The 24,632-nt window shown below is 41.1% G+C and overlaps 1 protein-coding gene across 11 annotated transcripts in view; it reads right to left on the bottom strand.

Moving 5' to 3' along the window:
- ncoa2 (nuclear receptor coactivator 2) overlaps positions 1-13,465 on the bottom strand; it is a 309,340-nt gene extending 295,875 nt beyond the window's left edge. For 9 of the 11 annotated variants that reach the window (XM_041189198.1, XM_041189203.1, XM_041189201.1 and 6 more), the window contains exon 1: positions 13,351-13,457. The gene's annotated coding sequence lies outside the window, so the exon portion shown is untranslated. Of the gene's footprint in view, positions 1-13,350 lie in introns of all 11 variants that reach the window. The other 2 variants (XM_041189195.1, XM_041189197.1) reach the window with 2 other exon arrangements.
- Positions 13,466-24,632: the final 11,167 nt, after the last annotated feature.

The raw sequence follows: 24,632 nt of genomic DNA, 5'->3' as shown, positions 1-24,632 counted from the left end.
AGTTACAGCTTGCCATCTAGAAAAAGACCCATTTATCCCGACGTAATGTAGGAAGGGGGCAGCCAATTTGCACATATCAAACTCTCACAAACAGCAATGTGATAACGACCAAGTGAGCTGACAGCAGTTCAAGAAGGCAGCTCACCACCACCTTCAAGGGAAATTGGGGATGGGCAACAAATGCTGGCCTAGCCAATGATGCCCACATCCCATGAATGAATAAAAAAGTTTATCAGTTTGTCATGCTGATCAAGGGAATAACTCTCCACTCTGAAAAAGAGTGCCATGGGATCTTTTACATCCACCGAGAAGGCAGATGGGGCTCGATTTAATGTTTTATCCAAAACTCAGCACCTCCAACAGTACAGCAGCTCTTCAGTACTCTACTGGAGTGTCACCCTGGACACTGACGTGGGACCTGACCTGGAACCTCGTGACTCAGAGGCGAGAGTGCTACCAACTGAGCCACAGCCAATAACTGAAGCAACATGCTGTGGTCAGAACCATCTCACAACCAACTGATCTGATCAAACCTCTGTAGTCCTGCCGCATCCAGTCGTGAATGATGACAGACAAACAACTAACTTGAGCAAGAGGCTCCACAAATATCACCATCCTCAATGATGGGGGAGCCCAGCACATCAGTGCAAAAGACAAAGCTAAAGCAATTGCAACCATCTTCAGCCAGAAATGCCAAGTGGATGATGACATCTGACTCCTCTCGAGGTCCCTCCATCTAGCAATCAGTCTTCAGGCAATTTGATTCACTCCACACGATAAAGGAACAGCTGAGTACCCTGAAAACATGACTGCTGTAATACTAGAATGTGCTCCTGAACTAGCCACATCCCTAGCCAAGCTGTTCCATTACAGCTACAATACTGGCATTTACCTGACAAATGTGGAAAATTGCCCAGGTATGCCCTGTTGGCAAAAATCCAAACAAATCTAATCTGGCCAACTGCTGCCCAGTCTACTCCCAATCATCAGCAAAGTGATGGAAGATGTTGTCAACTGTGCTTACTCAACAATAACATGCTCACAGGTGCTTTGTTTGGGTTCCACCAGGGCCTCTCAGCCTTGGTCCAAACATTGACAAAAGAGCTGATTACCAGAGATGAGGTGAGAGTGTGCCCTTGACATCAAGACAGCATTTGACAAGTCAATGGGAACCAAGGGGGAAACTTTTCACTGGTTGGAGTCAAGGCTAACTCAAAGGAGAATGATTATGGTAGCTAGAAGCCAATCATCTCAGCCCAGGACATTGCTGCAGGAATTCCTCAGCATCAACCATCTTTAGCTGCATCATCAATGACCTTCTCTCCATCATAAAGTCAGAAGTAGGGATGTGTTTGCTGATGATTGCAGGGTTCAGTTCATTCCGTAACTCCTCAGGTACTGAACCAGTCCACGCCTGCACACAGCACAAACTGAGCAACATTGATTTGGGCTGATGCTTCACAAGTGTGAGGCAATGACCATCTCCAATAAGAGGGAATCTAACCATCACCCCTTGACATTCAACAGCATTACCATCACCAAATCCCCCACCATGAACACTCTGAGGGCTTACCATTGAACAGAAACTTAATGGAGCAGCCATGTAAATACTATAGCTACATCAGGTCAGAGACTGGGAATTCTGCAATGAGTAACTCACCTCCCAACTCCTCAAAATCTGCCCACTATCTGGAAAGCACAAGTCAGGAGTGTGATGGAATATTTCTTACTTGCCTGGTTGAGTGCAGCTCCAACAACTGGAGCTTACCAACCAGGACAAAGCAGCCCATTTGATTGCCACCTGATCCACCACCTTAAACATTCACTCCCTCTGTCATGCACACAGTGGCAACAGTGTGTACCATCTAGAAGATGCATTGCAGCAACTCACCAAGGCTTCTTCAAAAGCACTTTCCAAATCTGTGACCTCTAGCACCTAGAAGGACAGGGCAACAGGTGCACAGGAGCCCCACCACCTCTGGCAAGATTCCCTCCAAGCTGCACACTATCCTTACTTAAAAATATATAATCGCTCATTAATTGCTGCTAGGTCAAAATCCTGGAACTCCCAACCTAACAGTATTGTAGGAATATGTAATAACCCCACAGCCTGCAGTGATTCAAGGTGGCAACTCACCATCACCTTCTCATAGGCAATTAGTGATGAACAACAAATGCCAGCATTGCCAGGGACAAGCACATCCCATGAATAAATACAGAATATATTTCAAATTCCTGGTCAGCACAGTTTTGCCTTTGCGTAAGCTTTGAGCCAGAATAGCTCAAAGTAAATATATCCATTAGTTAGAAAATTGAACACAGCACTGAATGGGATGGGAAGACAATTTAGTCTTGTAGTTTGGATACGTCTTAAGATTCTTCTGTCATCAAAAAATTATAATGGACAAGCTTAAAATGGACACTTCATAACATGTTAAACTGGTTAGCCAACTTCCAGTAATGACTTGGGGCAGCAATCCATTGAAAGCTCACAAAACATGAGTCGTTGAATAGATGTAAACTCTAATCAATGACATGTCCATCTAAAGCCCAGACTCTGCACCTCCAAATGAAAGAAGGGTGCCAAAGCTGGCTTTTTAAAAAATCTGTAACACTTTTTATAGCATTTTAACTGCATAATTCCCCATATTCTTTTCACACAACTGCAAGATTTACTAACTTGCAAACATTTAACTTGTTAAAGCAGCTAGGCCATAAACTGCAAAACAGCCAGAGATCATTTGAAAGCATTCATTCCATTTCCTGCCTTAGACTAAGTAAGGTGCACCCTTGCCTGAAGCAACGTCATTCTAAGTAGACAATTTCTGATAGCATGGAGTGAACATCTTCTCAAATGCTTTTTCCCCTTGGGGAAGCTTGCAACCTCCAATTGGTGCCTCCTTGTTGCCCAGACAAGATCATAAATTTGCCCTGTGGGTAAACATCAGAGGTGCAATCACACAACGGAGCAGCTCGATGGTATACCAATTAAACACCACCAGCAATTCTTTCTCCTATTACTCAGAAAGTCTTCTTTACAAATGCTTTGTGAACAAGGGCAGCTTTCAATTTACCAGTGATGACTATTTACAAAATGCTAAGCAAAAATCTGTAGATGCTGGAAATCAGAAAATGCTGGAAACAGGGAGGGAAACAGGGGGTGTAAGAGAGAGAGAGAACAATTGAGAAAGTGAGCAAAAGCGAGAGAGATCAACAGTCCAATGAACATGCTCATGAAGGCCAGCTCTCTCTCCTTCGTAAGGAAACAATATGTAGACTCCCAGTTTTATATGTAGCTAAAAAAGGTTTTATACACTGCTAGAAAGTAAACAGACATAATGTTTGAACAGGTTAATGAGTTTGATTGCTACAACGCAGCCACTTTATTGTGTGCGACATGATGAAGTGTTAGATGTGATGAAGTGTTAACTGTGCTAATCGGTACATAGTACCCGTTAGATTCCACAGCTGTGAGCTGTAAGAATTGAATTAGCCGTTAGTGACTTTGATTGAGGCCCCAGTGGAGTGGCAGATGGTATAGAGAGGACTATTTTTCTAATACAGCATTTAGAGAAATAAACTCCAGGAATTTTGATTAATTTAAGAGGAAATAAACTCCAGGAATTTTGATTAATTTAAGAGTTTTGCAGCTAAACATTGTCTTTTTGATTTAAATGAACAAATGTTTTGGTAGATCAAGATGTTGCTCATTTAATCCTTATTCACATAAGTGTTATTCATTTAAGTAGGTTCTACAATAATACTAATTTGGCATCAGAATTACACTTCTAATATCAAATTGATAACACCCAAGTGTATGAGGGCAGTTGATCTCACTGATATTTTTCAAAACACTGAGGAAGTGACATCCACTGCCCCTGGTGCAGGTGCCCTTACAGCAGATGGCACAAATCTGCAAGTACCTCTGTGCCAACCTGAAGCACCAGCTCCCCACGGACACTGTCAGGTGGTGTACCTAGGCCTGCAGAATAGCAGATGCAGACAGTACGTTTTTTGCAACTGCTGGTAAACCTGGGTTTCATTGGGCCCTACTTCATGAAACTATTTAATGTACCTGTGATGCTTCAAAACCAATTTCTATTATCAATGTTACTTTTTTTTAAAAAAACAAGGCAAGGCACTGGGTGACAGAAATAAAAACTTTTGGTGCAACATGCCAAGCACCAGGGACTCCTTACTTAGAGGTCCAATGCTCCCTCAGCTCCTACGGAAGTTCATATTACAAATGTACCTTTTCCACTTTCTCCTTCCAAGTTTTTATGTTGTATGCTGACTTCAATTACAGTTGACTTTACAATTGACAATTTTCTCTGAATCTCTTCCCTGATGATTGTAATTTTCCCCCAACAACCCCAGAGTTCCTTCCTTCCTTCCATTTCCTGATATACAGCTATTTTTGGGATAATACGTGTATCCTCTATAGTGAAGATCAATGCAAAATAACTGTTCAATTCATCTGCCATCTCCTTATTTTCCATTATTAATTCCCCAGACTCACTTTAGGACCAATGTTCATTTTAAATCGTTTCTTTTTAAAATATCTATAAAAACTCTTACCATCTGTCTTTATTATTTCTAGCTAGCTTTCTCTTGTACTCTAGTTTTCCATCCTTATCATTCTTTTGGTCATTCTTTGCTGTTTTTTTATATTCTGTCCAATCTTCTGACCTGCCACCTATCTTTGCGCAATTATATGCATTTAAGTTTGATTTGTTTTAGTTAACTGCAGATGGTGGGTCCTCCCCTTAGAATGTATTTATCCTGTAGATTCTGAAATATCCTTTAAATGTCCACCACTACATCTCTATTGACCTATCCCTTAACCTAATTTGCCCATTAATTTAGCTAGTTGTGCTTTCATACCCTCATAATTGCCCTTATTTAAGTTTAAAATACTAATCTTGGGCCCACTATTCTCTCCCTAAAACTGAATGTGAAATTCAATCATATTGTGACTGCTACTACCTAGGAGGTGCCTTCACTATGAGGTTATCAGTTAATCCTATCTCGTTGCACAATACCAGGTCTAGTATAGCCTGCTCTCTGGTTGGTGCCAGAACATGCTGTTCTAAGAAGCTAATTCAAAAACATTCTATGAACTCCTCATCTAGACTGATTTTCCAAGTCTGTATGCAGATTAAAATTCCCCATGATTACCACCATACCTTTCCGACAGGCTCCCATTATTTCTTCCTTTATACTCCAACCTACAATACGTTAGGGGGCCTGTACACAACTCCCACAAGTGACTTCTTGCCTTTAAAGTTTCTCATCTCAACCCGAACCTGGTTTCTTGAACTTAGGTCATCCTTTTCTAATGTGCTAATACCATCAATAATTAACAAAGCCATCCCTGCACCTTTTCCTAGCTTCCTGTCCTGCGTAAATGTCACATACCCATCAATTTTCAGGTCCCAATTTATGTCATCATGCAGCCATGTCTCCGTAATGGCTATCAGATTGTACTTATTTCTATTTGCACTCGGAGTTCAACATTTTGTTTTGAATGTTACATGCATTCAGATAAGAGCCTTTGGTATTATCATTATATTATTTTTGTAACCTCTAGCCTTATTTGCTGATTTACTGTTAGATTTGTGCTCCATGTACTCTCTGTCCTTTCTTGTCATGGTCTGTTTTTCATTTCCCACATTAATACCTTTCTCTTGTCTTTTCCCTACACTTTGATTTACCATATATTCCCAAATTTTATCCCTTGCTATGTAGTTTGAAACCCTCTCTACTTCCCTAGTTACGCAGTTCACTAGAACACTAGTCCCAGCACAGTTCAGGTACAGACTGTCCCAACTCACCAAGGCTCCATCGACAGCACCTTCCAAACCCGTAACTTTTCCCACTTAGGACAAGGGCAGCAGATGCATGGGAACACCACCACCTGCAAGTTCCCCTCCACGCCATACATGATCCTGACTTGGAGCTACACCATCGTTCCTTCACTGTCACTTTGTCAAAATCCTGGAACTCCGTTCCTAACCATAAGACATAGGAGCAGAAGTAGGCCATTTGGCCCATCAAGTCTGCTCTGCTATTCAATGAGATCATGGCTGATCTAACAGCACTGTGGGAGTACCTATACCACATGGACTACAGCAGTTCAAGGCAGCGGCTCACTGCCACCTTCTCAAGGGCAAATTACAGATGGGTAACAAATGCTGGCCTAGTCAGCAATGTCTAAAAAGAAATGATAGCAGAACAAAAATTTGCAATTATATACACCTTTCCTGGCTTCAGGATGCCCCAAAGCATTTTACCCTTGAAGATTTATTCTTGAAGTACACACAAATGCACAAAGCAAGATTCTACAAATAGCAATGAGGTGAATGATTAGTAGTTCATCTGTTTTTGGTGGTGTTGGTTGAGGGGTTTTTTGTTTTTAAGTACACCACAGCTCTTCTTCTAGTAGTGCTACATCACATTTTACATTCACCCAAGAGTTTTATGTTTTATCCAAATGATAGCGCCTCCAATAATTCTAACCTGAAATGTTAGCCTAGATTATGCTTTCAAATCCTGGCATAAGTCATGAACCCAGATCCTTCTGATTCAGGCTACCACTTAGCCAAGGTTGAAAACTTTTACGACTTGCAGAAATCTATTTGATAAACTACAACACCAGGCTAATAAAACTACCTATTCATTTCAAAGAGGATTTTTAAACATAGGAAGGAAGCATCCCAGTGATTTGATTATTAGTTACAATTTATCACTGCTTTTAGCTGTATTTTCCAGTATAATTTTCACGTACATGCAGTGTCTACATAGCAAGCTTTTTTTAAACTAACCCTTGCTTTCTCACATTTCAAATAAATCTATGAAGGAAATGGTGCCATTTATTTCTGAACATGCAAGTCTAGGTTATTTGTTCCGATAGAAGTAAAGAAAGCATGAACGTACTTATATTAGCAAGATAAACATGATGACAACAACAACAAGCTAAGTCTTTGTGGCATTTAAAATTGCATAGCATGTTTTAAAATAAGTCAAGTCCTCTTGTTCAACCACTTGCCTGAATTTTGAAGAATTGTACAGCAAATATACACCATCATGTTTACTCAATCAAGAATTATATTTCAACAATAAGTTCAAAATTCAGTTTTATTATTATGGGAAAATACTTTGGTTTTGTAGATTGCCTGCACTACACACAGTGCCATCGATTATACAGCTCAGTGGTATTGCTCATGCCTCTGAATCAGAAGTTTGTGGATTCAAGTCCCACTCAGAGGCACGAGCACAAAATTTAGGCTGATAGTCCACTGTAACTCCGACAGGATGCTGTATTGTCAAACTTGCTGCCTTTCAAATGAGACATTAACAGGTTGATGTAAAAGATCCCGTGGCACTATTTTTAAAAGAAAAGCAGAGAGCTCTCCCCAGTGTCTTATCAACATTTATCCCACAGCTAATGTTGCAAAAACAAATTATGCGGCCATTGTCTCATTGTTGTTTCTGGGACTTTGCTGTGTGCAAATTAGCTACCATGCTTCCGACAATACTTTCTAGGGAGAATTCTCCATGTCACTGGTGTATTCCAAATTACACCACAGGAACTTAGAGTTTCCTCGAGTTAGTACAGGACCATTTTAACACATTTATTCCATCAGTTTTCAGATTTGACAAAACAATGTTCCCTTTCCCATCCAGTAAAGCAGTGTTTTGATGATCCCTGAAGCAGTGATTTATTCAGCAGCACCAGTATTAGAAAATACCAGAAAAGTATTTATGTCACATAACTTTGTTTAGCTCATTTTATAATTCAGAAGCGAAAAATAATAAGATTCATGATTGAAGGATTGTGCCAAATAGTTACAAAGTGTACATAAGTGCTCTGGATAAATCCCTGATAAAGTACTGTAAACGTCAGTTAATCACATTTTCGTCAGTAAGTATAAACTGCCATTACCCACATAAAAATAAACAGATTTATAATTATAGCGCAAGTTTAAAAAACTGGGCTTGCATTAGTAGATTGTGGTGCTGTGCCTGGTTTATTAATGGGAACTCTTTCAACTTTTCCAACTGGCACCAAAGCCTCAAATATAACAGTAAAATGACAGGCAGCAGAGAAGGCAGACTCTGAAAATGTTGAAAGAGACGGAAAGGCAGGAAAACCAGATCAGGCAGACCAAAGAACATACTGATGAAAAGCAACAAACAATCCACAGAAATTCAACCCTGAATATCCAAGACTTTTGGTTCTTTAAATGGTTCATCTTAAATCTATCCAAAGTTGATAAATGCAACTTACTAGTTAGTACTATTTGGTTTTCTTATCTTATGGAGAACAAATGATTCTCAGTTTCTAGTGCATGTGTTATTCCCAAGATTCACAACTAAGGTCAAACAACTAACTTCCTTTAAGAGGAAAAAAGTTAACATTTCTGCCTGCATTGTTACAAAATAATGAAAAGTGCCCGGTGTATTAAGAAAGTTCCTAAGTCCATGTGAAGAAAATATGCCTTTCCTATGGATTCAAACTACAAAACAATTCCAACTGCTCAATTAGCTGCAGCAGGAAAGGAATATGCAGTTACAGAAAATCCTGCTACATAATCACATTGTTTACCAACAACTTGGATCAGAGGAATATAAACTGCAGAGAAATATAAACGCCAGCTTTACCTACAATTCCTCTGTTACATTTCTGATCCTAAGCATGTGTTTTAAGAGGTAAGGAGTTGGAGAGGAGTAGACAAAGAAGCAGGTATTTTACTATGGGGCAGAGGAGGAGAAAACAGGAGAAAAGGTGAAAAGTCAGATGTGTCAATCTCCTTATTACATAGCAACATTGCCGAAAGCCTTGGAATAGATCTTCTGTGTACCGTCTCATCCACAGAATACAGCATGCCAAGTGTCAAGAATAAGAGAATATTTCTCCAGCAATTCAAAAACATAATTATTGCAGTTCCATAGTTAACTTCTTCCACTAATGAAACAGCACCCAAATTAATTACTATTCAAATTATGGTTATCCTATGGGTTTAAGAAAGTGAATTTCAGGAGAGTAAACACTTGAGGTTAAAATACTATAAGGGATAAAATGTGGGGAATTATTTTAAAAAGATGTAAAGTGAAAATGGGACTGTATTAAGGGCATTTACCAAAAATTGTTGAGGCAGGCTATCCTGGAAACAAGTCAAAACCAGCATGAATGCAAGTGGAAACATTAAGGGAGGAAAAAAAAAGAGCAACTAAAATTCTGAAATGTACAGAGAATAAAGATGAGAAGGAATGGAAACTCAAACAGAGAACGCCAAGAAACTGATGCAGTGCAAAGAGACAGAAATGTAGTGCAGCGGTTTTGTAATTGGACCAGTAATCCAGAGGTTTAGAATAACCCAGAGAATGAGTTCAAAACCTACAACTGCACCTTAGGAATTTCAGTAGTTTTAAATTTAGATATGCAAAAATATGTGATCAGTAGAAATGACCACAGGTATTGTCATAAAAACCAACTAGTTCAGTAATGTCCTCAGGGAAAGAAATCTACCAACTTTACCCAATCAGGCCTATATCTGACTCCAGTTGCATATCAACATGGCTAACTTTAAACTGCCTTCTGAAGTGGCCTAGCAACACTTAATTGTATTAAACCATATAATGAAAAGAGGAGATTAGAAAGCCTTTGGAGGTATTGTAGACATTTTTCTGAAGCTGAAGTTAAACAGGATTCAGGCTGCCAATTTCCTTTAATACTGGTGGCAGAATTGTTTTTAGAAGACTGCAAATCCCTTTACTGATATCTATCTGAATTTGGGTAAAATACCAGTGGATTGGAACGATATAACCCCTTCTTTTAAAAGAGATGAACCCGCAAATTACAGACATGACAGCCTCATGAGTGTGGGGGAAAATGTTTTGAATTAATGGATAATTCTTTACATGGCCTCAAAATTCAGAATAATTCACACAGAAGAGAAAGCAAATTGGACTGCATTCATGCTCGTGTAAAAGAGGATGAACAGACAAGTTTAAATTGAAGGACTTCCATGGCCTCAGAACATCCAAAGCGCTTCACAGCCTGTAAAGTACTTTTTTGCAGTGTAGACATTCTTTATTATGTGAAAAAAGGTAGCCAATATATGCATTAAGGTTCTAAAACCTCGATGGGATAAACGTCAAGATAACCTGATTTTGGAAGATGGATAAATATTGGTTAGGAAACCAAGCGATCTCCCCCCATTTATCTTCAAACAAGTGCCATGGAATATTTCACATCCACCTGAAACAGCAGGTGGGGTTTGCTTAAATACCTCATTCAACAGTTGGCAACTCTGACAACAAATACTTAAATTTATATAGCAACTTTAACATAGTAAAATTTCCCAAACCATTTCACAGATGCATAGACAATATCTGACACTGAGCCAAAGATAGACTAAACTGAGAAGCGGGTGCTATCTCTGAGCCAAGGCTGACACCTGAACAACAAGGAGTAATAAGCATTGGATTGCAGTCCCACCACATGAGGTTAGCATTGGAGCTACTGTTGTAGTCAGAAGATGGAATATTGGTCAAGCTAAGTTTGCAGATGACATAAAATTGGATGCTAATCAATGTTCAACTAATCAAAAAAGAAAAAAATCTAGACAGGTTTGATTATTCAGCAAGTTCAACATGGATAAGGTTAATCATGAGATTAGGCAATGTAAAAATATAAATTATACAGTAAATATGATGGCGATGGAGGCAGTGTCGATGGGTAGGTCAATGAAATTGCGAGTTCAATATTTCTAGGTGGTGGAAAAGCAACTGAAGTTAGTGAAGTTGGTGATGCAATTTTATCTGCCTTGGTGAAGCTGCATTTGAACAATGTGCTCAATTTTGGTCCCTACATTAGAGGAAAGATGCAGAAAAATTAATGGGAGTTCAGGGATGAGTTCCAAGGCACTCATCTGTCTTAGGGCTTCATTCTCTGAAAAGGGTGATCTCTGATTTTTACTGGCATGGAAAATTTCAATACCAGAAAGAAATTGTGTTGAACACAAGACTTGAAGAGCAGGATACACAGTTTAAAGATTTAAATATCAAAGATAATAAAGGCAACTTTTTCAATGTGTGGATGAATGAATCATGGAACTGGGTACAGAAAATCATGGCTGATTTTGAAAATGATCCACAGCTATTAAAGGATTAAAGTAAACAAAGTGAGTAAGCTATTCTTTCCCTAATCTAAGCATCATCCAACTAAATAGGATCCTGATAATTGCATTTTTTGATAAATTCTACAGAAAGAAACCCTCAGTTCAGCTGGTAATTACACCACCAATGTAACCAAACAAACCAGCAACAGCCCAAATTAAATTCCCAGTCTGTGCAGAATTAATTCAGATTAACAAGAGGAGCAGTAAGGCCCTATAACTACCTGTAATATCATCTCTAACAAAAGCAAAATACTGCAAATGCTGGAAATATGAAATAACAACAGAAAATGCTGGAAATATTCAGGTCTGGCAGGGTCTGTGCCGAGATAAACAACAGAGGTAATGTTTCAGGCCTGTGACTTTTCATCAGAAGTGGGAAAAGTTAGAATTGTAATAAGTGAAAGAGGAAGGGCGGGATTGCTAATGGCTATCGCTGGTTTGTTTAGTTCCATTGCTTTCTCATCTCTATGTTGGGGAAGGGAAGGGAAGGGGGGAAAAAATGAAACATGGGTCTCTGCTCCTGATGACTGTGCAATGACTTCTGCACCCTGCTACACTTGTAAAATTCAGTAACTGCAAAATCAGGCTTTGCCACGATCAAATAACCTGTCAAAATTGTCTTAGATTGATATATGAAAAGTGGAGACCTGAATTGGGTGCTGCAGCATTGTTTGTACCAACAGAACAGTAAACCAGTATGTTAATCAGTATGGAAAATAATTTATGTCGCAGAACTCGTAGGTAATGTTGATCATTCACACAGATTAATGATTAATTCTGTAAACAATTAAGTATAATCGTGGATCCAAATGATCGTGGCAAGTCAAACTGCATTTCTGAGAAACTTTTCCTCTTGCAAAAATGGAAAAAGAAGAAAACATTGAAAATGCAGTGTGCTGCTGGAAAGATAAAGGGCAGCGATTTGCAATCACGGCGCGTGAAAAGGGCAAGTTTCACAGAGCTTTGCAGCGTTTCTGTAATGGATCCTCGGTGTTTTTCCACTTCTTGTTTCTGAACATTAACCACCACACTGACGGGGGAAGGCAAAAGAAATCTCGAAAATAAAACCTCAACCAACAAATAAAAGTGGCGCCTGGTGTACAATCGGGAAAAGAATTTTAAAAAAGTTTTACTCCGCTTTGTGCGGATCAGCCGAAGGAGCTCGTGCAGCCTCAAAAAGACCAGTTTCAGCCGCATTAAGTAGCCCAGGAGCTGCCATTGGTCCCGGCCTTAATCACCGTTTTATCTTTCAGGATAACCCAAAGACCCAGCTCCGCCGCTGCCAGTGGGGGAGGAAGAGGGGAACATCATCATCATCACCACCTCTCCCCCCCCCCCCCCCCGTAATCGGCATCTTTGTAGTCCTGTGTCACTCGCCCATTAACGCACGTAATGGAGCAAACAATCCTGTAAAACTACAACTCCCGAAAAGCACTGCCAGCTGCTCAGCGACTGCGCACTGGACCATTCGGTGTTTATCATTACTGTTGATGAGCCATTTAGCAAGCTTCAGTGCAACCGAACTTTAAACCCTGGGGGGGGGGGGAGAGCTTGACTCCGCCCTTTTCCCAGCGCAACCGCCGCCTATTGGTTACAATCGCTGGTATTGTTACCGGGCCAAGGCACGCCAGGCTTTCCGATTGGCCAATTGCGCTATCCATCACTGGCGCCGTTCGGACGCTTCCGTTGAAGTTAGGTTGAGAAGCCAAAAGCAAAGCTCGCATTTTAGCGAAATCCTTAACCCAATTAGAGAAAGCGGCGCCTTCCCCAGTAGCGGCTCCAGCGCCAAACAAGCCCAACAATACACACGGAGTAACACTGCAACATCGAGCACTCGGGACATTTCACGTTAAAACACACACACTTAGTGACCTCGGTGGAGAAGTTAAGGCTCTGGAGAGTCGCCTGCCGGGGCGGCCGGGCTGGAAGGTTCCCGAAACCTCCCCTCCCCTCCTTTACTCTTCCTACAGGGAAGAGGCGGCGGGACGGCGGCGGCTGCAGCGAAACTGGCTTCACCGAGGGGCAGCCCCCGGCCCGCCCGGAACAGACCCACGCCGCCGCCGCCGCCGCCTCGGCTCCCTCTTCCTCACCCCGAACAGTGCAAATAAAAAGCAGCCGGCCGGCCCGACAAGGGCGAGCCCGAGACCAGGAGCTGCCCACTCACCGGCTGAACGGGCTGGGGGTCAGCAAGAGCAGCGCTTCACCAGGCTGACCTTCGCTTTTGAAGAGGGGCTCTCCCAACTGTCCGCCATGATGCTCCTTGTGTATTTAAATGGCAACTTCCCACAACCAAGTGAGCGGAGGGGGAGGGACAGAGAGAGTGAGAGAAGGGGGGGAGGGGAGGGCTGGGCTCTGGGCCGGCCGGGTAACAACAGGCCAGCGCTCTGACGCCTCCATCTCTCTCTAATGGACTTTCCAAGTTTGTAAACATTCTTCAGCCAGTCTCTCTCTCTCTCTCTCACCCGTCAGAAAGGTGGCTGCTCTGATAAACCATTATTCTCATCTCCTGCCCGCTGCTGACACCATTTCTTATAGTCGGGCCAAGCTGTTCCTATAACCACAACAGATCACTGGCAGAATTAAATGCTATCTTTTTTTAACCCCCTCAGCAAAATTGTAAGAAGAACTCCAGGCTGCTTTCCATGCCTATTATCTCTTCTTGTAGTGTGTAAATAACAAAGTGCCAAAATAGAGGCATGGTCAAAAAGAAGATTGACAACCAGCCAAAGGAGAGGGAGGGAGGGGGTGAGGGTAAACTTGTGGGTTTTCAGGATGGTCTTAAAGTAGAAGCAGGGTTTCGGGAGACCTGTCCAGGCAGCTAAAGGTGCAGTTGCCAATTATGGGAAGAAGTGAAAGTGGAAGCTCAAGAAAAGGGTGACCATATATCGCCGTTTTCTGAGGATAGTCACCAGATGATGCACTGTGCCCGCTGTTCACTAAATTCATCCCCAAATTAATCAACGGCTGCAAATGTTCAAAACAGGATCAACGTGACCCTGAACTGCCCTGCGGTCGGTCAATAAAGAGTGTGCGGGGCTTTGCAATGCGACAGGTTCTGTTAGGAGATTGACATCTCTCTTAGCAGTTTTCAACGAGTAGAAGGACTGGGGTCACTGGTCTTTAATTAATGCACAGATCGCACTCTGTGGCCTTAGTGTACGTACTCTGTCTGCCCCTAACCCAACCCCACTCCACCCCCAAAATCCCCGGACTGTGCACAGTTCATCCATGAGATTCAGTTGTGGAGAAAACAGCTCGGCACCAAAATGTTTGAGTGATGTGGGCCGCTGGCAGTCGGACAAGTGAGCAGCCAGCGGCTGGATCTGGGCGATATAGATGCCCCGGGAAACAGATCAGACTGTATTTCACTACGTCCGATGGTGTGTGTGAATGTCAGGCCGTGTATTCTGCATCCAGTTTAGAAAACATCGTCACTCTACTTACTCAAAAAGCCAGATTCAGTAGAACGGAGAGTTCAGGGGTGTTGGTTGTAATGCAGACGTAACGACAAGGCCACGAAAGGATTTAAATAGGAGGATGAGAATCTTCTGTATTATATTGTTACACTTTGGAGATTCAGATGTGCCTTCAAGAACAAAGACTGTTCATGCCCTATTAGGAGTAATGTACATGAGTACTGTGAACACAAATAGATTGGCAAATATGTAACGAGAGATTCAGGCTTTAGAAACTTCTGATTACATTTTTCAGCGCCAATGTCAAAGAGGGAGCGTTCTTCAAAGTTATAACAACTTGCAATTATATTTAGCATTTTTAAAGGTAAAGACATCTCAAGGTACTTCAGAGTCACAATTAGACCAAAATGGGTGCCCAGTCAATGAAGGACAAACGGAAAGCTTTAAAAGAGATGATAGAGTTGGAAGGAATCCCAGAGCCTAGGCTGGGAAGGCTATAAGCATAATCACCAACTTTGGGGCAAGGACATACACAAGGCCGGGTCAGAGCAATGCCGTGTTCTGTTGTTGGGGGTGGGGGGACAGGTTGTTGTAGGGCTGGGGTAGATTACAGAAATGGGGAGGGGCAGGACCATAAATTAATTACTCACAAGGATAAGAAGTTTGAGGTGGTGAAATTTGGAGGCCAAGATAAGTCACCAAGGACAGATTTAATTGGTGAGTAAAATTAATAGTTTACATTTGCAGAGCAATGAAAAGAATCAACGTTAATGATCAACATTTAGGGAAGGAATAATCTCAACAAGATATCCAATAACAGCAGTGGCAATCACAAGTGCAAACCCATGTAATGTTTTACCCTATGGCCATGAGAATGATTAACATATATCCTAAAGCTCTGAAGAAGTCATATGAATTTGAATGTTAACTCTGTTTCTCCCTCCACAGATGCTGCCAGACCGGCGGAGTCTTCCAGCATTTTCTGTTTTATTTCAGATTTCCAATATCCACAGTATTTTACTTTAATTATATTCTAAATGGTTGTGTTACAAGGTTGGATAATAGGGGTGTCTATGTGGGATAATGTGGCAATCAGCTGTTGTTAGGAAGGGATATATTATTGCTAAGAATCAGAGCAGTTAGTAAATTAGTATGGAATTGAAATATGTTTATGAATGTACCAAAGTAAAGAGGTTTTCTAATGACTGTCCTTCATTTCCCAAGTTTTTCACTCAGGTTTTAAGAAATGGCCATCCACAGTACCAAACACTAAACTAGCATTACTAAATTGAAGCAATGTCAAGGGAAGCCATGGTTGTTCTAAGACACCTGCAAACCCTGTGGTTATAGAGAGCTAGCAAATTGAGAGGCCTCAATGTTGAGCTGCATATGTCTTGCACATTTCTGATTTATCTTTTTAATCTTGTTTATTTGCTACATACACACTGACCATCTGTTTAGGGGCCAATGAGTAAACTGATGAGTTGTAAATGGAGAGTTAAATTGAATATGATTACTAAAAAGAAAGGTAGTAGTTGAAAATGACTGGATTTTAAAGGATAATGTGGGAAGAATCTAGAGACCACAGGAGAAGCAACCAATAGCAAGCAGGGAGTAAGAGAGAAGGGAGACATTAGCTGAGATATCAAGAAAAGAGTAATGAGAGATATACATATAGAAAGTAAGATCATAAGGTACTGAGAAAGAAGGAAAGAAACAAATAAATAATGACAAAATAAGTCAACGCATAAGTCTGCAGATGTGGAAAAATGGATGCCTCAAAATTCCATACATGGATGCGAGCAATAATATGAACAAAATGATAGACACTGAGTTCCTTACTGGAAAGGAGGTCATCAAAAGATCTAGTTAAATTAACAATGACGATGGTTAGGCAAACATATTGATAATCTTACAGAGATTTGAAAAACATATTGGACTGGGATGTAACTATTTAAGTGGAAGATTGCATGATTCTTGATGTAAATTGATCTATCTAGTCTGAGTATGGATAAGGTGGATGCAATGTGGATATGGGTGTCAGATGTAGCTCACCAGTTCAAGAGAAGGGGTTGGGCCAACTTTGTACAGATGCACGTGTTTTGGGTGACTTCAATTTATCAGAATTGATTTGGGCAATTTATAAAAAAGTACAAAAGAAGTACAAACATGATTTTGGACTCAGTATTAGATTGTTTTGTGGATCCATCAGTTAAGGAACACACATTAACCTCATGTTGTTGAACCTGATATTAAGTAACAATCAGAAAGTTTAGGACAGGTCCAAGACAGAGATTACCTTGGACAGTGAACAGTGACTACAATATAGTTGAGTTTAAGATGGCAAAGAGTAAAAAAGAAACATTTAGTTTTAGAAGGGCAGATATTGAGGGATGAGCCAAGGAAACTGGACTGGATCACACCTGGAGTATTTGTACAATTCTGGTCACCATACTGAGGCAAGGATATCCAGGCATTGGTGGAAATGGAGAAAAAGGCAACTGAATTAACACTCAGCTTAGGAATTTTGAGCTTTGAGGACGGGTTGAAGAAGCTCGGCTTGTTTATGCCGGAGAAGAGCAGTCTCAAGAGTATTCAGTTATCTAAAATTCTTGGTACCAAAGTTCAATATTCACCTATGTTCAAGATTTAGATTAGGGGACACAGGCACAGGCTTAGAAATAAAAAGGTGCACAGACACTTTACAGTTAACTAGTTCACAGAGGTGTAGGGAGCTTTGGAACAGGCAGAAGCGTTATAATATTAGAATAACAAAGAATTGACATAATTACACTTTTTCAAAAAAAATTTCTGGGGATGTAGACATCATTTGCAAGGCCTGCATTTATTGCCCATCACTAAATACTCAAAAGTGGCTGTGAGCCACATTTTTCAACTGCTACAGTCCATGTGTTGAATGTGCTCCCACAGTGTTGTTAGGAAGGGAGTTCCAGGATTTTTACTCACATCACCATTTCTTCATAGTGACTATGTCCAGGTCAGGATAGTATGTGACATGGAGGGGAATTTGAAGGTGATGATGTTCTCATCTGCCTGTTGCCCTTGACCTCCAGATGGTAGAGGTCACTGGTTTGGGAGGTGCTATCAAAGAAGCTTTGGCAAGTTGTTGCAGTGCATTTTATGGATAGTACACATTGCAGCCATATTGCACTGGTGGTGGAGGGAACGAATGTTTAAAGTGGTGGATGGGCTGCTTTGTCCTGGATGGTGTTGAGTTTTCTGAGTGTTACTGGAGCTGCACAGACCAGGTAAATGGAGAATATTCAATCACATGTCTGACTTGTATCCTGTGCTTTTATTTCCTAACCATTATGCTGGTACAATACCATTTACTCATGTTGACCATATAAATTGGGTGTGACCATTGCTAGGCTGTGATGTTATGTAAAATGTAAAAACACAGACAGCTCTGACTATAATTTTAATTTAGCTTGTTCAAATGCAAGTTAGCTTTCTTTACCATATTTTCCTTTTATTCAATTGTTTGGGTCATGCAGCTTTGTACAACAACTAAATTAGATGCTACTGCTCCCATCATACCCTACACACAGTGGGTATCCAGAGGGGAATCCAAATTTATTTAAGTTACTCATAGGATTAAGAAGAAAATGAGAAGGAATGCAAGGATGTTAAGGAATCTAGGCTACATTAAAGGATGGGGATTCATATTTGCTATTACTTTTCCAATGGCATCAATCGACACTAGTTGACTTACCTGAATGTTTTGAGGAACAATGTATGTGAAGATTTAGGTTCACCAGGCAGACATATGCGGAGTTTGTGACATAAGCTTCAAGCTGACACCAGGCAAACTCCAAGGTGGGTGCAGCCTGTACATTAACAACATCAATCAGCTTGTGATCCACAGATGAAAAAAGCAGGTAACTGATGTGTTGTTTACCAGAACAAGCAGGTTCATCACTTTCTCTTTGAACAATTAACAACAACACAGAGAGAGCCCTAGGGCTTCCTCAAATGATTGAATTCCCTAATACTCAGGGCCTTATTCATTTTACACGTGAAGCTCTATGTACTTTCACATACAATACTGAACCAAAAGGGCTATGTTTCTGTCACTGTGCATGGTGTCTATGAGCAACTGCACAGAGTCATGCAGGTCAATGCATGTATCTTCGACAGCAGCCATGATGCCTTAATGTCATGGCAACTATTCACCATATATTTGCTGTGCAAATATTAGCTTCTTGGAAACGAAGGTGAGTTTAGGTCATGATGCTCTATGACAGCCTCATAAAGCTGCCGAGCAACAAAAACAACGTGTGTGCATCTATTAGAGCCATTATCAAGCACACCATAATCTTTGGCCTAAGTTTTGGGATGTGTTGGGGTGAGGCGGTATGACAACGCATGGGAAACCCAGAAGCAAGTTCAGCATGTCTGCAAATGGCTTTTTAACTAGGCCACCTCATTATCATTTTAATCCCAGGTTTCTGTCCAATCGGCAGTAGTGAACATGAAGTGGACCTGCATGACACTATCTCAACTCTAGTATTTAAAAGATGCAGGTTGAAGGAGTTGTAGTTGGCTGTAAGAGAACTGAAAGTTTCAGAATGGAATCTGGATGGGCAAAGGCTGCATCCTGCTTCACTGATGCCTCCCTGGATTTGCTGCTGGGAACTGTGAGGAGTAGAGGGGTTAATGAGAGAGAGAGACAGAGACTGAGCTCTAGCAACAGGAGAAAGAGGCCTGCAGCTGAGACCAAGAAGTTGAGTTTGGGGGTAGTGGAGGAGGCCAGCAGAAGAGTATAGTACCATGCTTTAGAATTCAGTGCAGATAGTACTCTCATGACCCAGGCAGAAAAGGTGATTACAGTTGCATTTCACCTATATCCTAATGTGTATGTAACTCTGCTTTCTCAAGTTGACCCCATCGCATCACTCTTCACACCCACTTACCTTGCAAGTGCACCCATCCTTTTCTGTCTATGCACTTTCTGACATCCCCATTTATCAATCTGTCACTCCTACTAATTCTCATCCTTACGTAACGCTATGCCTCTCCCTCATAGTCACCCTCACCAGATGCACACATCCATCAATAAAATACATCCCGGAAAAACTCAGCAAGTCTGGCAGCATCGGCGGAGAAGAAAAGAGTTGACTTTTCGAGTCCTCATGACCCTTCAACAGAAGGGTTCTGTTGAAGGGTCATGAGGACTCGAAACATCAACTCTTTTCTTCTCCGCCGATGCTGCCAGACCTGCTGAGTTTTTCCAGGTAATTCTGTTTTTATTTTGGATTTCCAGCATCCGCAGTTTTTTGTTTTTATTAATAAAATACATCCCGTTGCACTGATTCATAGATCTGTTCTTTTCCTCCTTGCAGGAAAAGAGAGCACAGAACACCAAGGAGACAGATAGAACTAGCGGGGGTCCTCACATCTGCAGAGGAAGCTCTGCAAATAAATGGAATTATGGTGTCCCTTATTGTCAGAGATGGTGAGCTCCTAGCTACAAGGTGACAATTAAATAAAAATCATTCACATTCATATGGCAGTGTCATACTGACTTTGTTTCAACAGCTAATGAAATATGATCAGCTTCATAAATGATAATTTACAATAATCTTACCTTACCAGGATGAATTTATGTCTTTTATCTCTCACAGGGCCTTCACACGTGCAGCAGGAGTCAGTGGATGTGATGAGCAATGAGTCCTCAGAGGAGTTGAGTCTTTCTGAGGATACACTGTTACAGACAGGACTCATGCAGGCCATGCACCACCTCAGATACTCACATTTCAGTGGGAGCAAAAGGCAGCAGTTAGGTTTTCAGCTGGTGGCACACATTTCACAAGTGAACAAGAGCAAATGGTGGAGACAGGGGCAGCACTAGAGAGTTTGTACTGGAGGATACAGGACTCTCCAACTCTGCTCAGCTGGACACAGATGATGAATGAGAAGACCTGAATTAATGGGGACTGATGAAAAATCATATTTGGATGGCAACCTATTTAACTGATAGTCAAGTTACTCTCAAATACACATGTATTTCCAAAAACTATATAAAAGTAACGGTGCAACTATATTTTGTTATCCACAAAGTGATTTGTCTGATTTTGATGCTTGTTAATATGGTGTTCCCTTTTTCTAACAGTGTTGTGTGTTGTGATATTCTAGCCAACTTTATTCCCCTTCCTGGTAGTACCTCTAGCTATGAGGCTTCTGAGGTTTAGATGTCCCCTGAACTGAGTACAGGCCTGGGATGGCCAGCTGGAAGCTGCAGCACTTGCTCAGCTGTGGATGTAGCCTGAATCTGCCCACTGTCTGGCATATTTGCAGTAATTCGGGAGAAGGGTGGTCAAGATGATGTTGTCTTGACATTGTGGAAAACAGCACTATCAACATTAGTTTTTCAGGTCTGCTTTGGTTCCTGGTCTCCTTGTCAGCATGCTTGTTGATATCTAAGCCAGACAATCATATAGCAGCAATTACATTACTGAAATTCCCATTAATCACGCTCTTCAATAGATCAGCAAACCTGTCCAAGGAGGAGATGACAGTATTACCCAAGGTCTGTATGGCAACACTCTGAGCATTCATGAGTGATACTGAGATCAGTGTTAGGGTCTCCGTGTGGGTTCTCCAATGGCTCCCAACAATGTTTCATGCTCAGAAAGCAACGTTTTTAAAACTGTGCCCTGGAGACCAGCATTCCTGTCTTCATCCTCTGTGGGTCGTTGCAATCTTACCCTCTGTCCTTCTGCTTCTTGCTTCTCCAGTGCCACATCCACTTGTATTTGTATTCTGTACCCTATGTTGTGCTCACCTCATTCATTTAAAAAAAACAGGATGGATGTACCATACTGTTACTTGCCAGGATGCGGCTGAGTTACAGGATATGTTGAGAGGAGCATGGCTCTTCAGCTTCTTCTTCCATATCTGTAGGAACAAGAGAAAAAGAGCTACAAGTACAACTTGGCAACTGCAGCATTCATGCACATCAGTGATGTTTTCAACTTACGTGTTTCAATGTCATTGAGTATTTGACTCAATTGTATGGAAACTTTAAGTAAGATAGCACACAGTGAGCCCTGAGCTGGGTCATACCTCATTTTTCCATCTCCTGCTGCTTCTTCAGAGTCTCACGTTTGTATTTGAAGGACCTGATCTTCAATTGGAGAGAAAATGCCAGTTTGCCAGTCCTCCTCCTGTTCCCATTCTCTCCATTTGTTGTGCACTCTTTTGCAAAACCAGTGGCATACATTGAAGAGTTGACATTGGCACTATACTACTATATAAGGGCAATACCCACAGCTGTTGAAAGACAGATGTGTATTATGCAAGTGCTGTACATGGAAGGAGTTAACTAAGGGTCATATGGTTGAGACTTTTACTAAAAATGGTGATGCTGAAAAAGGATGGTGTTGAGAAATGTATAATGCTGCCTAATGGGCAACCATGGGAAGCTAACCAAGTTCAGAAGGAACATGTGGGCAGGATGAAACAGTTCATGCCATTGATAATTGCTGTGCTGCACTAAAGTGTGGTCACAGTGTGGTTGCCTACCGATGATCTTTTTTCCAGGCCCTCTAGACTGTGCATTTAGCATTGATATGATCTGCCATGTCCTCTGATCTATTCTTTGGCCAATCCAACTGAATGGAGGGGAAAGAAGATAGCCCTCCTCTGCCACACTTTCTGCAGCAGGATCTCCATGGCTTCCTCCAGACCTGGCACCCCACTGTAACCACAACTGCTCAGTGGTATGTTTCTGGATTTCCAGAACAAGAACCAGTAACTGTACTCTGCTACAGCCATAGATCTGAAACAGCAAATAAATTCCCGCCTCCGAATGAGTAGGTGCCAAATAGGAAGTATGAATCATGCCTGGCACAAAGACATCATGCAAATGAGGTGAACCTGGATATATAGCTGGATTCAGCAACATCCAAGCCAGGCCCCCACAAACTGCACACTGCTCAACAGAAGCTGAGGCACTGGATCACTACAAAAATAGTTTTCAAATGACCTAGAAAATGCACCAGATTGTATACATTTGATGTAAATACCTGCATATTTTGAGTAGATGCATGCAGACATCCCTGGAATAACAACCTAGCTCTTCAGTGCTCAACTAGCAGATTTTAGAATGTGAGGAGTCCGCAGAATGGAGCAGCTTTTGGAGGAGATCCAAAGTCTTTTGAAAGACCTTCAAAATCAACATTGCTGGACTCTATGGGTGTCCTGATAAAATAGCAGCCTGTGGTATTGACTGGCATCATTGCTTTCCCTCCAGTGATGCAGATAAAACCATCTCCAGAGGTGGTTGATAGTGTCCTCAGCACCACTAATACAACCTGATCTACTTTGTTGCAGTGAACACATCATTGTCTCTAGCAGCAGCTGTAACATCAAAGCAACACAATATACCCAAAGTTATACATACAGGGAAATCTTTTATTGTTTTTACTTAGATGCATTAGTATATGAGAATGTATATAGCTAAGATAAAACACACTCTGGAAAAAACACAAATATCTAAATAAAAACAATGTAAAGGATTTGAATGAACCTGTTTCCTTTTAATTATAGCTTCTTATTATGTTGTACAAATGGTTTTATGGTGTATTAAACCTTTAAGAAGAGGAATCCCTGAGAATATGTTTTTAAATATCACATACTTATTTACAATACTCTTAGGAAAACCAGTAATTATCAACCACGAGTACGTGAAGTCAGGCAATATAAAGACACAAGGGAAAAGCTTCTTCATTAGTGATGGATAATAGGGAAGCCGTTAAACATGAATTGCTTTGATATTTTGGAATATTTTTGAGCCAGTGGGATTAGTCTCACTGCAACAGAATGAGCAAGCAAGTGTGAGGATATTGGGCAGAAAATCCTTTCTTCAGATCTTTGGCCTGTTAAAAATTCAGCAGGTCAGCCTTTAATAAACCACTTGCTGAAATCAGGGATTCCCTACCCCATATGCTGCAATGGATATGCAAGGCCAGGCACACTGTGGCCTTTCAGTAAATGACTTTTTAAATGGTGAACTGCTGCATTTCTCACTGGAGCAATTGGTGAAATTTCACTCTGAGTTTTTGACAGCTGAATTTGTGATTTTTTTGGTATCATCATCTTTTTATTTTTAATTGCAACAATTAAGACAATATGAGTATTTCTTTTTAGCTTAGATTTTTAACAAAGGAAATAAAACACAAAAGGAACTGTGCAAGGGAGATTTGGTTGCACTGTCCTTGACAAAAAGGCTGCTCTTACCCACACAGGCCTTTGTGCTAGCCCAGTTAATGCCCACCTGGAAATGTCCAAAGAGTATGCAAAGGCTCTGTTTCTCCAGGAGTTGTGATGGAGCACCATCTACTGGAATCTAACCTACAGATAACCTGCTGGACAGCGAGTCTGCACCGTCTTCAACTTTAATGCCTCAGGCTCATTTGAAACCAAAGACAACATTTATCAGCCCGGAGTGCAAAATGCATCAAATATTAATAGCCAGAACAAAATAATTTTCTCATTGGAAAAATTGCAACTATGAGGTGAGTTTAGCAGTTAGCATAAAAGGGAACCTAAAAATCTTTCATAAACGCCTAAAATGTTAAAGGATATTTAAAGGAATGGTGGGGATGATTAGGGACAAAACAATATATGTGTGGTTGCAAAGGGCATAACTGAGGTACCGGATGAGTACTTTGCATCTGTCTTCACAAAAGAAGAGGATGAAGTTAACTTTGGAGGATGGAGTAGATATTGAACAGGATGAAAAACGTAGATTGAAAGGAGGTGCACTTTGGCACTCAAAGTTGACAAATCACCCGGTCCAGATGGGATGCATACTAGCTTGCTGAGGGAAGTTAGGATGAAGATAGCAGAAACCTGACCACAATCTTTCAATTTTCCTTGGAAGGTTTCAAACATGGAGTTTAGGGCAAAAGGGCACAATTTGGGAAGCAACAACAATTAAAGGCATTTGGAGAGGAAAGGGATGTTGGAGATGGGGCAGTAATTTGCAAGGACAGAGGGATCA

Source organism: Carcharodon carcharias, chromosome 6, assembly GCF_017639515.1.
Source record: "Carcharodon carcharias isolate sCarCar2 chromosome 6, sCarCar2.pri, whole genome shotgun sequence".
In the NCBI taxonomy this organism is placed as follows: Eukaryota; Metazoa; Chordata; class Chondrichthyes; order Lamniformes; family Lamnidae; genus Carcharodon; species Carcharodon carcharias.
This window is presented reverse-complemented; position numbering and strand designations above follow the sequence as displayed.